At 38.2% G+C, this 14,976-nt stretch overlaps 1 protein-coding gene across 8 annotated transcripts in view; it reads right to left on the bottom strand.

Annotated features, from left to right (window-relative positions):
* The window catches only part of fto (FTO alpha-ketoglutarate dependent dioxygenase), a 416,196-nt gene that overhangs the window by 347,408 nt on the left and 53,812 nt on the right, over window positions 1–14,976 (bottom strand). The gene's annotated exons all lie outside the window — the stretch shown is intronic.

Here is a 14,976-nt window from a genome sequence, read left to right as displayed (position 1 = left end):
TTACATTAACACCCAAAATATAAATATAGCAAGAAATAGTCACTCTCTCAAACATATATACACATGAAAAATTAAGTTCTCAAGATGAATCATGTATTTAGGTTATTAATGGAATAACAAGAATCAAAAAATCATGTGCCATCTGCACATTTGCAATTAAATGAAGGAATCAGAAAGCTGCTGTCCCAAGTTGTTTGGTTCCTCCAGAATCCACAACATTAGCTCACTGGAGCACAAAAATAAAGTACGCATTCTAAGGAAACCTAGGAAATGAGAAATATATCCTGCCTTTGAAAAATAACTAACCCAAACTAAAGTACATCATATTGAGTTGCATTTGAGTCTCGAACTTGCTCACATTTGATCGTCAGTCATAGCTAAGTGCTGCTCTTCAGTTTGATGCACAGACAAATATACACAGCTGGGTTGCTGCAGCACACTGCACCTCTTACATACAAGGAAGCGGTCATGCAGATGTCAAATACATCAAGCTGCTCGCAAATTCCACAAAGAAAATGTAAAGTCAAGCTATACCAGATGGGCAACAGAGTAAATAAGTAATAGTTCACAGCTTCAGAGACCAACATATATTTTTCTTATCATGGAAGTCAATATGGCAAAGAACAAGAGCACGAACCTCACATAACAGCTTTGCAAATATTCTAAAATGCATCTGCAGCAGTAATAAGATGTAAGATTAATTTACCACCAATAACTTCAGATTTAGTATATTTGAAATGTAACAAACATTATTTAATTTTTCAGTTAATTTGACTAGCTGATGTCCTGTTTCTCACTGATCAAAACAAAACTCATGTAATTGCGGTCTGTGTTTAAAGGTTTTACCTTTAATTTAAGTTAAAGATAATTCCAGCTTTTTCTCTTTTTGTGTTAGGCTCTCATAAACCAGCCAATTCTCAATATTCAGCTTGTTTTTGGCTCTTGTCTTTCTTCTATTTTAGTAATGCCTACCTTTTCCACTTCTGTACATGTTGGATTGTCTCACTGGACCTTATACACATTGATTTCCTGAGTCACTTTCCTTAAGCCTATGACCGAAAAACGACAACTGACGGATCAAAGACAGGCAGTAGACTTTGGCAAAAAGAAACTAGAAAACAAGAATGTAGATGATCTTTGAGGTGACAAACATGGGATGAGATATAAACAAAAGGCTAGGATTGACAGCAAGAGATAGCAGAGACAAGATGGGCTTGCTCTCAATGGGGTTTGGAAATAAAATTTGCTGTGGACCAATTCCACATTCTTATGACCCTCTGAGGGAAAAAAAACTTTTCATCTCTGTATTAAAAGGGAAAACTCACTCTTAAACTGTTATTTATTTATCGTCTCTTCAACAAGCAGAAACATCCTATCAAGTCTCTTCAGAAACCTATATGTTGCAATACAATCGTTTCTCATTCTACTAAATTCCAACGGGCAGAAACACAATCAATCAGTCTTTATAAATAGGTTATTTATCACAGGAATGAGTCAAGTGAACCTTTCTAATTCTTTCTCATACAGTTCTAATAATTTTCAAATAAGTAAACCAAACATATACGTAATTCTCCCAACATTGTCTCACCAACACCTTGTCCATCTGTAGTCAAACTTCCCAACTTTTACGCTTCATGTCCCTTGTAACAAACACCGATGTTGTATTTGCTATCCTCACCACTAGCTGTATCTACATAAAATTTTGCAATTCATGTACTAGGGCATCAAGACCCCTCAGTACCATAAAGTACTAACTCTCACCATTTAAACAGTATGCTTCTTTTTATTCTTCCATTCACATATTCTATATTTTACCCATCTATAAAGTTTCTGCCTACTAACTTTACATTTATCACTTTGCAGGCTCTTTACCTCCTTTGGACCACATACTCTCCCTACCTATCTTGCAATTATCAGCAAATTAAGCTCCTGTAGATTTCTCTTCATCCAGATAACTAATATAGATTGTAAACAGTTGCGGCCCCAGCACTGATCTTCCAAAAGTTATAAACTTGAAACTACAAACTTGACAAACCATACACTTTGCTTTCTGTTAGCTAACTAGTCCTTCATCCTAATACGTTATCGCCACATCATGTGCCCTGTATTGCAACCTTAGATGTGGTATGTTATTGAATGTTTTATGAAAATACAAACATACAACTACCAATTCCTCTTTATCAACCTTGCTTATTATTTACTTGAAGAATTGTAATGAATTAACTAAATATAATTCCCTTTCAAAAATCCATGTTAACTCTGCCTAATCTCATCCTGATTTTTTAAAGATATCCTGTACAATGTCCTCAATAATGGATTCAATGTCCTAATATTAGCAAATATTAAGCTAACTGGCCTATATTCTCCTTTGTCTCCCTCCTTTCTTAATTAATGATGTTACAATTATTGCTTTTCAATCTGCTGGAACACTTCCAGAGTCAAAGTTTTTTTGGAAGAATATAACTGATGCATCAGTTTGCAGCCACTTCTTTTTAGACATAAGCAGATCATCTTGTCCTGGGCACTAATCAGCCTTTAGGTCAAATAGTTTGCCAGTTTATTTTTGTTGATGATCTGATTATTTTAATTCTTCCTCCTATTCATCTCTTGATTTTCGAAATATCCTTGGGAAGATTTCTAAGACTTCTACAGTGAAGACCGACTCAAGATACCTGCCCATTGCCTCTGCTATTTTCTTGTTTTCCGTTATCAATTCCTCAGACCGGTTCTCTAGAGGATCCACATGAGCCTCAGTCACACTTTTCTTATTTAAATCCTTGTGGAAGCTCTTACTATCTACTTTTATATCACTAACCATCTTTCTCTCATGCTCTACATTCTTCAGTTTTATTTTTATTTGCTAGTTCTTAAAATCTGATATCATCCTTAACTTCTGGATTTAGCCATGAATGCTAGGATAAATCATTATCAAAAGTTATTAAATATTTTCATAAACAACTGCTACCGCATCTTTATTGTCCTACTTTTTAAACCTATTTTACAAGTTCACTTTAGCTATCCCTGGCTACATACCACCAAAATTACCTTTATTCGAGTTTAAAACATTAATCTTAATTCCATTTTCCTATTCAAATTGAATGTGAAATCCTTTCATCTTGTAATCCTGGTCACCTCGAGGCTACTTAACAGGACTTTACTGATTATTTCTGTCCCAATACTATGACCACAATAGCTTGGTTGACTCTAGGATATACTAGAGCTGAAAAGTGTGGTGCTAGAAAAACACAGCAGGCCAGGCAGCATCCGAGTAGCAGGAGAATCGACGTTTCAGGCATAAGCCCTTCTTCAGGAATAAGGCTGGTATGCCAAGCAGGCTGAGATTAAATGTAGGGGGGAGGGGTGCTGGGAATACGATAGGTGGAAGGTGATAGGCCGCAGAGGAGGTGGGGCGGAGAGGTCGGGAAGAAGATTGCAGGTCAAGAGGGCGGTGCTGAATCCGGGGGTTGGGACTGAGATAAGGTGGGGGGAGGGGAAATGAGGAAGCTGGACTGAGATAAGGGGAATATAGGATATACTACTCCAATTACATTCCATGAACTAATTTTCCATTTTCTAAACTATTTTGCCTAATCTATATGTAGGTTGAACTTGCATTTGATTGTTACAGATATAATTCAAAGAATACTACCACTGAAGTTCTGCTTTCTAATTTAGGCCCTAGATGCTACCAATCACTAAGCAGAATCTCTTTCACAATTCTTCTATGTTGTTGGTAACAATGTGGACCACAACTGGATCCACCCTCACACTTCAAGTTCCTCCCCAGCCCAGAAAAGATGTCCCAAACCCCGCAGTAGCAGATAATGTAGGCTTTTGGCCACTTACTCTCAGCCCACAGAATGTGCTTATCTTCCTGATTATGTTGTCCCCTATTACTACAACTTTCTCCCTTACTCTGCCCACGTGAATGTCTGCCACTACCACCTTGCTCTAGTCAGCCTGCTCATCCATCTTGCAGGCTCTCTCTCATCCATACATGCTGAAAGAGGTCTAAAACCTATTGGGCAATTATAGGAACTGAGGGTCCATCATTCAAGCAATTGTACCTTCCTGGTCCTGACCAAACTAGACAATTCCAAAACTCACTGCAGCCTGGTCTGATGTTTCCATCTGGGTCTGAGGCATCTCCAGGATGCGGAGGAACAGCGAGCAAAGCAAAAAGGTCAAAGAACTTCTCCACTCTGTCAGAGTAAATGCCACACTGTTCTCTGCCACCTCACACTTATTCCATATGTGCTCCTGAACTCATCTCCCACCAAAGTTCAGAGTTTTCCACAGTTAATATTGCATGCAAAACCTTCTCTCACTTGTTGTCTTTCCCTCGCCACTCCTGAAAGGCTCCCACACTAATAATTTTGCATGCCCTCTGTGCTGCCTCTTCACAACTTTCCCCCTCATACATTAGCATGAACAACTACGCCATTTACAGAAATCTCACTCATTCCCCCCTTTCTCTTATTATACGAGGACACAGCCTATAACGTGGCAGAGAGAGGCCATTTGGGCGGAGGGTTGCCCGACTTTCATATTCTCACCCCTATGAAAAGAATCCTGGCCTTTCTAGAAGACTTGGCCTCTTGGAATTCGAATTGGCTTGCCAATAGAAGGCACAGGGTAATGGTGGAACAGTGTTTTTCTGGCTGGAAGTCCATGATTAGTTATGTTCCACAGGGATTCGTACTGGTACCTCTGCTGTTTGTGATACATATAAGTGACTTGGATAAAATTGTAGGTGGGTAGGTTCGTACATTTGCAGATGATACAAAGATTGATGGAAGGGAGTGTAGAAGGTGTCAAAAGATACAGCAGGATATAGATCAGTTGCAGATATGGGTAGAGAAAGGGCAGATGAAGTTTAATCCGGCTAAGAGTGAGGTGCTGTACTTGAGAGATCAAATGTTCAAGAAAAGTTAATGGCAGGACCCTGAACAGCATTTATGTACAGAGGGATGTTGGGGTTCAATCCATAGCTCCTTGAAAGTTGCCACAAAAGTAGAGCAGTAAAGAAGTGAATGGCATGCTTGCCTTAATTGGTTGAGGAATTGAGTACAAGGGTCAAGATATCGTGTTGCAGTTTTATAAGACTTTGGTTAGGCCATACTATTGCGTTCAATTCTGGTCACCACATTACAGGAAGGATGTGCAGGCTTTGGACAGGGTGCAGTAGAGATTCACTAGGATGCTGCATGGATTAGAGGGTATGAGCTGTAAGGAGAGGATAAAAAAACTCGGGTTGTTTTCTCTGGGGCGTTGGAGGCTGAGGGGAGACTTGATAGAAATCTATAAAATTAGGAAAGGCAGAATATTTTTCCCAGAACTGAAATGTCTAATACTGCATTTATGGTGAGAGGCGGAAAGTTCAAAGGAGATGTAAGGGGCAAGATTTTTTACACAGAGTGGCAGAAGTCTGGAACGTGCTGCCGGGGTGGTGGTGGAGGCAGATGCGATAGGGATGTTTAAAAGACTTTTAGAAAAGCAAATGAATATGCAAGGATGGATAGGACATGAACCAAGAGCACCCAGAAGGGACTTTGGCATCATGTGCAGCACAACATTGTGGGCAGAAGGGCTCATTCCAGTGCTGTACTGTTCTATGTTCTAACACTGTGACCACTCCTGAGCCAATGCTGAAACATCCATGCCTGACCAAACAAGTACAAGGCTGTTTTCCCTGGAGCGTTGGAGGCTAAGGGGTGAACAGAAGTTTATAAAATCATGAGGAGCATGGATAGGATAAATAGACAAAGTCTTTTCCCTGGGGTGGGGAGTCCAGAACTAGAGGGTTTAGGGTGAGAGGGGAAAGATATAAAGAAACCTAAGGGGCAACTTTTTCATGCAGAGGGTGGCACGTATATGGAATGAGCTGCCAGAGGAAGTGGTGGAGGCTAGTACAATTGCAACATTTAAAAGGCATCTGAATGGGTATATGAATAGGAAGGGTTTGGAGGGATACAGGCCGGGTGCTGGCAGGTGGGACTAGATTAAGTTGGGATATCTGGTTGGTGTGGACAAGTTGGACCGAAGGGTCTGTTTCCATGCTGTACTTCTCTATGACTCTATAACTCTTCAATCCACAGCAACTCTCGCATTAATTCCAGTGACAATCCAATTGCACACCACATCTAACCAATTTCTTCTCTATCTTTTGTCTTGCAGTTTCGCTAATTTGCTCACATTCTCTGTGGAGGATCAACCAGCTCCCCCAGAAACTCTCTCCTGGACCTCTGCAGACATGAGTACTGTGGCCTCAGAGAAAGCATTGACAAGGCTGCCTCCTGCACTTCCCACAAGCCCAGATACTGACATCTTGAGGCAACCCTAGGCATGGAGAGTTTGGGACAATACTCTGAGGAGCACTTCAATGTGACAGCTCCACAGTTGGCTAAGGAAGAAACTGCTGAGGCAACTAGCACTCACAGGATGTGGAGAACAAGCATTTGCTCAGCTGCAGGCAGAGACTCCAGTCCAAATGCTACATCTTCATTAGGAGTTGGGTGATGCCATGACATATTCAGCCAGACATGGAACTGTATACAGGCCCCTCTGCCCCTTTCCACTTAGGGAATTGCAGAGATAGCTGGGAATTATCCCTCCTGCCTATTCCCCTCCAACCCTTGAAAGCTGAAGACAAGGTGGATCAACTTGCCTCTCACCTATCTGGCCCATCAAGATTCAAGCACTCAACCCAACCTCCTCTGTCAATCCTCAAGGATGAACGCGCCCATCCTCTGGATCACCCCTCCAGCAGGACCTCCAGGTCAGTGAATCACTGTGCTATTGTTCCCTTCACGGGCATTTTAAAACTCTATCATTTACTGAAATTCCAGTGCTTATCCTCATGCTCACCATCTTTTAAAGATGGTGTGGATGTAAGGGATGCTGGTGTTTCAGCAAATATCCACTGAGTGCAAGTTGTTCAAGTATATGGTAAATTGGGGCATAAACTGGAATACCATAGGAGCGTGGTACATAATTAATGAGATCAGATTGGTGAGATGAGATTGGTAAGATAGCGCAAGAAATCCTATTAGGCCTCGCAGAGAAAAGCCCTCCAAAAATATTAACACAATTCCAGTTTAATCAAAGAAAGTAAGATTCAGCTCTATGTTATACCTAAACTATGCATCACTGTTATTCTAAAATTAGACAACTAGATTCAATAATAACCGCACTGCCTACAAAATTTACAAATTTTCCTTTTTTGACAAAGTACAATACTTCCTTCTGGTAGACTTATTTTCAGCAAATTGATGTCGGATTACCAAGGGATTGGGGAGTAATGAGATATGTAACAGGGACATCAACAGTCATGTGCTACCCTCTGACAGGATAGAAGGAACAACCTATTCTGGGAGCAGATGTACACCTCACAGTAGATACGCATAATAGTCCAAATAAAAGAAATATTGTAGAAACCTACTAGAGTCAGATGATAGTCACTCTTAGGTACAATAACCATATATGCGCAATAGGTCACAAGTTACCTGAAGATTCATCCAAATAGAAACTAAAACTAAACCAAACCACAATACAGACATAATGCCAGTACAGTTATTTTTGGTGAGAAAAAACTTCAATCTCTGTTTCACTTTTGTCCTGAGATACATATGTGCTATTGATAATTTCTGGTTTTGGTTTCATGTACACAGTACTGCACTGCTCAAATTGATGTTCTAGTATTTATATAAAAAGGAAAACCCAGAAAAATCACAGAAGTAGAACATGGCAAATATAACTTGGAGTAGGTTCCAGGGAATGACATGTTTGCTACAGCAACCTGGCATTTGGCTATATTGCTTTTATTTTTGAATATCAGCACAAAACATCTTTTTGTTTAAAACTGCTCATGCAGCAGCAGATTGAAGTGACAGCATGAAGTTTCCCCAGAAGGTGAAAAGCACAAAGTTTTGGAAGTAAGCATTCAGCAGAACAGCCAGGGAACTATCGACCAGTGAGCCTGATATCAGTTGTCGGAGGGAATCCTGAGAGACAGGAGTTACATGTATTTGGAAAGGCAAGGACTGATTCGGGATAGGAGCATGGCTTTGTGCATGGGAAATCATGTCTCATGAACTTGATTGAGTTTTTTGAAGAAGTAACAAAGAGGATTGATGAGGGCAGAGTGGTGGACATGATCTACATGGACTTCAGTAAGGCGTTCAACAAGGTTACCCGTTGGAGATTGGTTAGCAAGGTTAGATCTCACAGAATAAAGGGAGAACTAGCCATTTGGATACAGAATTGGCTCAAAGGTCGAAGACAGAGGGTGGTGGTTGAGGCTTGTTTTTCAGACTGGAGGCCTGTGACCAGTGGAGTGCCACAAGGATCGGTGTTGGGTCCTCTACTTTTTGTCATGTATATAAATGATTTGAATGTTAGCAAGTTTGCAGATGACACCAAAATTGGAAGTGTAGTCGACAGTGAAGAAGGTTACCTCAGAGTACAAGAGGATCTTGGTCAGATGGGTCAATGGGCTGAAGAGTGGCAGATGGAACTTAATTTTGATAAATGAGAGGTGCTGCATTTTGGAAAAGCAAATCAGAGCAGAACTTATACACTTAATGGTAAGGTCCTCAGGAGTGTTGCTGAGACCTTGGAGTTCATAGTTCTTTGAAAGTAGAGTCACAGGTAGACAGATAGTAAAGGTGTTCAGTATGCTTTCCTTTATTGGTCAGAGTATTGCGTATAGGAGTTGGGAGGTCATGTTACGGCTGTACAAGGACATTGGTTAGGCCACTTTTGGAATATTGTTTGCAATTCTAGTCTCCTTCCTATTGGAAGGATATTGTGAAATTCAAAGAGTTCAGAAAAGATTTACAAGGGTTGCCAGGGTTGGAGGATTTAAGCTTTTGGGAGAAGCTGAATAGGCTAGGGCTGTTTTCCCTGGAGCATCAGAGGCTGACAGGTGACCTTATAGAGGTTTATAAAATCAAGAGGGGCATGGATAGGATAAATAGACAAAGTCTTTTCCCTAGGATGGGGGAAGTCCAGAACTAGAGGGCATTGGTTTAGGGTGAGAGGGGAAAGATATAAAAGGGCAACCTTTTCACGCAAAGGGTGGTGTGTGCATGGAATGAGCTTCCAGAGGAAGTCATGGAGGCTGGTACAATTGCAGCATTTAAAAGACATGTGGCTGGGTATATGAATAGAAAGGGTTTAAAGGGATATGGGCCAAATGCTGGCAAATGGGACTGGATTAGGTTAGGATATCTGGTTGGCATGGACATGTTGGACGAAAATTCTATTTCCGTGCTGTACTTCTGTAATGACTCGAGAATTAGATGGTCCATGCATGAAGTCAATATATGTATCGCACATGAACGTTTCATTGTGCATCTAGATTTGTTATGAAAAGGAAAAGGATAGAGAATCCTACAATGGGCTTTAAACTGATCGAAGACACTTGAACAAATTTACGACAGCCTCAGGGTCTCAGAGGTTGCAAACCTTTGAGTTACAATCTTCAGAGTCATTCAGCTCAAGGAAGTAGGTGCAGTCGGGTCACACTGGTCATCTTTATATCATTCAATCAAACAAGAGATCAACAGTAAGCTAAGAAAACAACACTTCATATTATTTCCTGCATTGCAGTTACGTAGACTCTGTGCTCCAAGTCAAACAGGCTTTGCAGCCCCCATCACCCCCCACCATTTATCAGAAGCTTCAGTTTTGGTTCCTACACAGACCTGTCATACATACGAAAATCATGTTTAACCAGTATAAGTGGAATAGAAGTCCATCTATATTAAAAACAATTTAGTTTAATATGAAAAATGTTTCTAGTTCCATCAACCCGACTCTGAGACTCTTTATGTTAAAGATCTCCTAATTGTTGTTTTAACCTTAGGGAACACCATTCATTTACCTTGCTGCAGGTTAATGAAACAGTCCTGACAATCTTCTTAGCTAGTTCAGTGTTAGATTTGTCACACGTGATTTAACACTTTAAGTAATGATAATAGGAAGTTGAAATGAAAGATAATTTTTATGAGACCTCTTTTTGCAGGTAGTATGCCCCTGAGCCTCACCCCAACAGACTCTATCAATAAAACCATGGCATTGTTCTGAGTATCATGACAGGGTAATCTATTTTCAAGTTCCCTTCACATTTGTGCATCCTCTTATAGCAGGTGCACTGCTTTTCTTAACAGAAGCCTTGCGCCTTCTGTAAATGTTGGAAGCAGGTGCATTTCCTGTACTAGGAAAATGACTAACCTCAAAACACCAAGCCAATTTCTCATTTAAAAAAAATTAGAAAAGCATGGGGATATGTTTAATTCCCATTTGAGCTGTGTACAGGGAAATTTCATTATTTTTTCTAATTATTCAGACAGCAACTGAAATTACAATTTCAAAGACAATTCGTTATTAGTGAAACAATGGGAATAAAGGATGAAAGCTTCACAAACCACATTCAGCAATGACCAAATTAATGTTCCATTTGACATCAAATTGTTAACATTTGCAATGGATACTGTAAACATACAAATGATCATGGTTGAAAAATATTTCAAAACAACATACCTACAACATGAATGACAAAACTTGCCTGCACCTACTTAGAATGTACATTGAGTTCTCACATGTTTATATCACAAAATACAGAAACATAGATAATCTAATGGTGCATAACTGTATCCTTATTGTAAAAGCTTAGAATGACTACTGCGCAAAATAAATTCATTGCATTCTCATTGTATTTTTATAAATTAAGAGCTTAATGATCTATGTTTAATATCATTCAAGTAAATAAGTGAGCTTGCCAGCATCTGGTTCAATAATGTTACAAGAGGACTGCAATGTAATTTAAAAACAAAGTCAAATTCAGTTGCTAATGATAAAATACATCAAAATAATGTTTGAAAATATGGTGGGAAGTTAAAACTGTACAACTAACTTTAATTATCACAGACTTTGTCTGTCACTCATTGTAGATGGTAATTTGTGTTTCCTAAAGTCTTGACTCAGAGTGAAAAATACTAACCCATGGAAAACATTCTGTGCAAACTGCATCAAGTGACATTTAGAGACAAGCTTACAACAATACATGATTCTTCCAGAGGTAGTGTCAAAGACTATTGGTTTTAAGAGCAAATAACTGTGCCCATTTTACAAGGTAAAGTGAGGATCAATTTGTTGCGGGGGGGGTAAGCATTAAATTTTGATCACTGTGCAGATTCTGGCATGTTTGTACTGCCACTCAATGCAATCCCACTTAGTCTTGCTATATAATAATGTTGTTGACATTATAATTTTTTTAATATCAAATTTCAATTTATTCTTTTAATCTAAATGAAAAGTTACAACATGAATTGGAAGACAGGTGAAAGACAATTATTGTCCAAAATCTGTGGTAGAGTACATGAAGTTATTTAGCCATTCCTCAAGTTGGACAAGGATGATACATTTTGTGTAAATTTTAAAATTAAAATTAAATAGAAAGGTAGATACTAAATAAAAGAAAAGCAGGGTAACAACCCAAAAAGTGCTAATTGTAGTAGCTGTCATATGAAGTGTGTGAACTGGGAAGTTCTTCTTGCAGGGAAAATTATTTATATATGTAAATTGACTGTTCCTCAGTAAACGGTGCACTGCCAATTATCTGCATCTACAGGATGGAAAGAAACTTTAAAGTAAAGTAAAATAGGTGTTATATTTCAGGTTAAATTTTACCTTTCAAACCACCGTCAATGATGAAAGATTAACATGACACTGTCTTTGAACATGAATTACAGTCCACACAGACTGAAGCTGTGGAATCTTAACACAGATATAAAAGAAAGTTAATATATTTCTCTTAAAACAATGATGCAGAAAATAGTGTTGTAGACATAAGGTGCAGGTTTCTGACCTCCTTAATTTATTTCACAGAATGTACACTCTGTCACGTACTCAAAACAACAGGAAAATTTCAGGTGTTGCTTACTAGCACTGTTCGCGTTGAATCCAGCTAATTATTACACCAAATCAGTTTAGTTAACAGGGCATAACTGTGAGAAGGGCATGTTCTGGGCATTTAATGGCAGCCTTGGATGGAGACGAATAAATTATACTTTGCCCTCACTAATAAAACACAATCCTTGATGTCCAGAACTCAATAAGCTGACTAAATGTGGAAAGCATGACACTAAGCCATGATGTTCCAGTGCCCTCTAGTGACGCACATAAATTCATTTTAATGGGAGCCCCTGAGTTTATAAATGAAATTCATACCGACTGGATTATCTGTTCCCTGGGTTCTGTACATATTACACTGACAGCAAGTCTAATCAGGAAACAGCAAAATCTTACAACCCTGTGAATGAAGTTTAATTCATGTTTGGGCTTTTCACTGTTAACAAAGCAGCAATGAGGAGAAAACCTGTTGTAATATTGGAAGTGTCCCAAGTGTTTAATAAAGTTAGAGAAATAATTAGTGAGCTTTGTAGAATAACATTTGAGACGGTGAGAAATTATGGTCACACAGGTTTTGGGGAGACTTCTGAAAATTGGCAGAGGGCTATCAAAGAAAATTGGGGGAAAGTCACAAAATAGCAGACTAAGAGAGCTGAAGGAGCATCAGAAAGGAGTGAGGGAAATACAAAATTTCAGACTCAGAGAATCATACACTGACATCTGACATTTCATTTCCCTCATCTGCCTACTTTTGGGATTCTCTACAATAAATATTGGTCTTAAAATATTTTCTGCTTTGGATCCAGTTCAAGCTATTGGAGTAAAAGTACTTACTCCCCTTGAAAAGTGCATGTCTTACATGGCTTTCAGAAGTTGACCTCCTGTACTTGATGCCAAAGCAGAAAATTGCTCAGAATTTGACACTGAGCAGTCCAATCATGGATGACACCAGAATAAGAAGGGGATATATGAAACTAAGGTCAAACTTCGATTTTGGACAAGCGTTAAGGAAGTGTTACTCTATTTCTCATTTGATATGAAATTGTTTTCATTGAATTTTAAATACATAATAGGAAAAAAATGTTTAATTTCAATCCACATTTCTCACCTCAAATGATGGAAAGTTAACACAAATCCATTGCAATGTTGTCAGATAATTGTCTAAAATCATTGTTAAAACCAGTGCCTCTCATTGTTAAAGTCTTGAAGAATTCTTAACATTTTTTTCTTTATGGAATAAAAGAAATTAAGCAATGGGAAGATAATAGCACAGACTTTGCAACTGTTATAATTGCTGTGACTGCAAAACTATCCTTATTTGTTGTCAACGTGCTCTAAAATTGACAGGAGATTCTAAAATTTGCACATGAATTGTTAAATAGGGAAATTCGGTTCCTTCACAAGGTGTTAAGGTTCTCACAGATGGAAATCTTCTGGAATAAATTAATTAAAGAGAATTTCCCGTTATACACTCTAACATTACCTTTAATTATCCATCTAAAACGTCCAACTTGTTGATAAAGTGTAACAAAAAAAATTACACAATGAAATAAAATATTGCAATAAAAGTATATTTATTAAAGCTTATGATACATCAGCTTTAATAGTTAAGTCCCAATCTTTATTTTGATCTCTATAAAATGTTTAAATACATGAGTAACAATTAATGCATTTTACATCCTAGTCTGATGTTTGATGATTCTTAAGTGTGACGATTGGCTGATACCCTCCTTGTTAATATTGCAAATACTAGATGCCAGGAGATCTCTGACTTCAAGGTGTAATCCATAGGGATCACTAAGATCTTTGATGGCCATTTTCTTCAAATTCAGCAGCAAGTGACATAATTTCATCACCGACCACAAAATCCAGGCCAAATGTTTGCATAACATAAGTGTGTCTTATAAGTATGATTTAATCGTGGAAAGTTAAAAGTTATAGTTTATTAACAAAAGAGTACACCGGTCTTTTCTATAGCAATTAATTTTACGACCTTTCAGCACCATCTGTGCTCATTTTTCTCTCAACCCAATTCATCTGTTCCTGTTTAGAGCACATCTGACTGTTTATATCTCATCATTCAATGTTTAAAGTTCTGCAAACAGTTATAGAGCTTGTACACAGAGTCCAATAGAAAATGTTTTTCCTTGCACATTATTACACTATGATTATTTTCTTTGATGCCTGGCCCACACTGAGCCTGGGCTAGCAAAACGATCTAAAAAAATGCCTGAGTTTTAACAACAATCTATATACCCAAAAGTAAAGATGGCACCTGGGTTTTGCAGCACTACTGCCTTTTGATCAATATTGTACATATTTGAATGCAATTATAAAATAAACTGCCTTATTTTAATAAATATTTTGAAGCAGTTTCACCCTCCTACAGTCCATTAAAAATATTTCCCATTTAAAATTGAAAATAAAACTCATATTTGGATTTATTCTACACATGACATCTTGTCTGAAAGCCTGCATTACTGAATATCACTTACATGGATAGCAATACACACTCAATTATTCCTTTTACCTTTGAACATTACGAAACACATGTTGGAAACTATAGAGTTCCTAGCAAACAAATTAAAACTTTTCTAGGGTGCAACTATGTTAAACATATGCATCTCTGGGGATAAACTGGATGCCATAATTCAGTCAATACCTACCCCCAAATGATCTGTTTTAAAGTACATGGTCAAATATAGACATCAGTTTTGTTACAGTGGATATTTATATTAGCTGATTTCTGTATTATATTTGGTATGTAGTTTAAGTTACTGCTATGTTTGAAAACTATATATCCAGATTTGGTAACCAGAGTAATGATATAGACTCCTTTTTGTTTAGAAACACTTAACAAGATCATTACTGTCGTCACCTCAGCAGCACAGTTTTATGACTATAATATACTGTATTGAAATTCACATTTTACCAGTACTCAATGTTTAAAGCCCAAAGTAGTTTTCTTCAACAGAGCATCATTCAACCAGAACTTTGATAAAGTTAAACAACAACCAGAGCGCATCCAAGAGAACTTGAGTTGTGTCAGATGAAGTGGAA

This window comes from Chiloscyllium plagiosum, chromosome 17, assembly GCF_004010195.1.
Source record: "Chiloscyllium plagiosum isolate BGI_BamShark_2017 chromosome 17, ASM401019v2, whole genome shotgun sequence".
Taxonomy (NCBI): Eukaryota; Metazoa; Chordata; class Chondrichthyes; order Orectolobiformes; family Hemiscylliidae; genus Chiloscyllium; species Chiloscyllium plagiosum.
The sequence above is the reverse complement of the archived record's forward strand: the minus strand, read 5'-3'. Positions and strand labels throughout refer to the sequence as shown.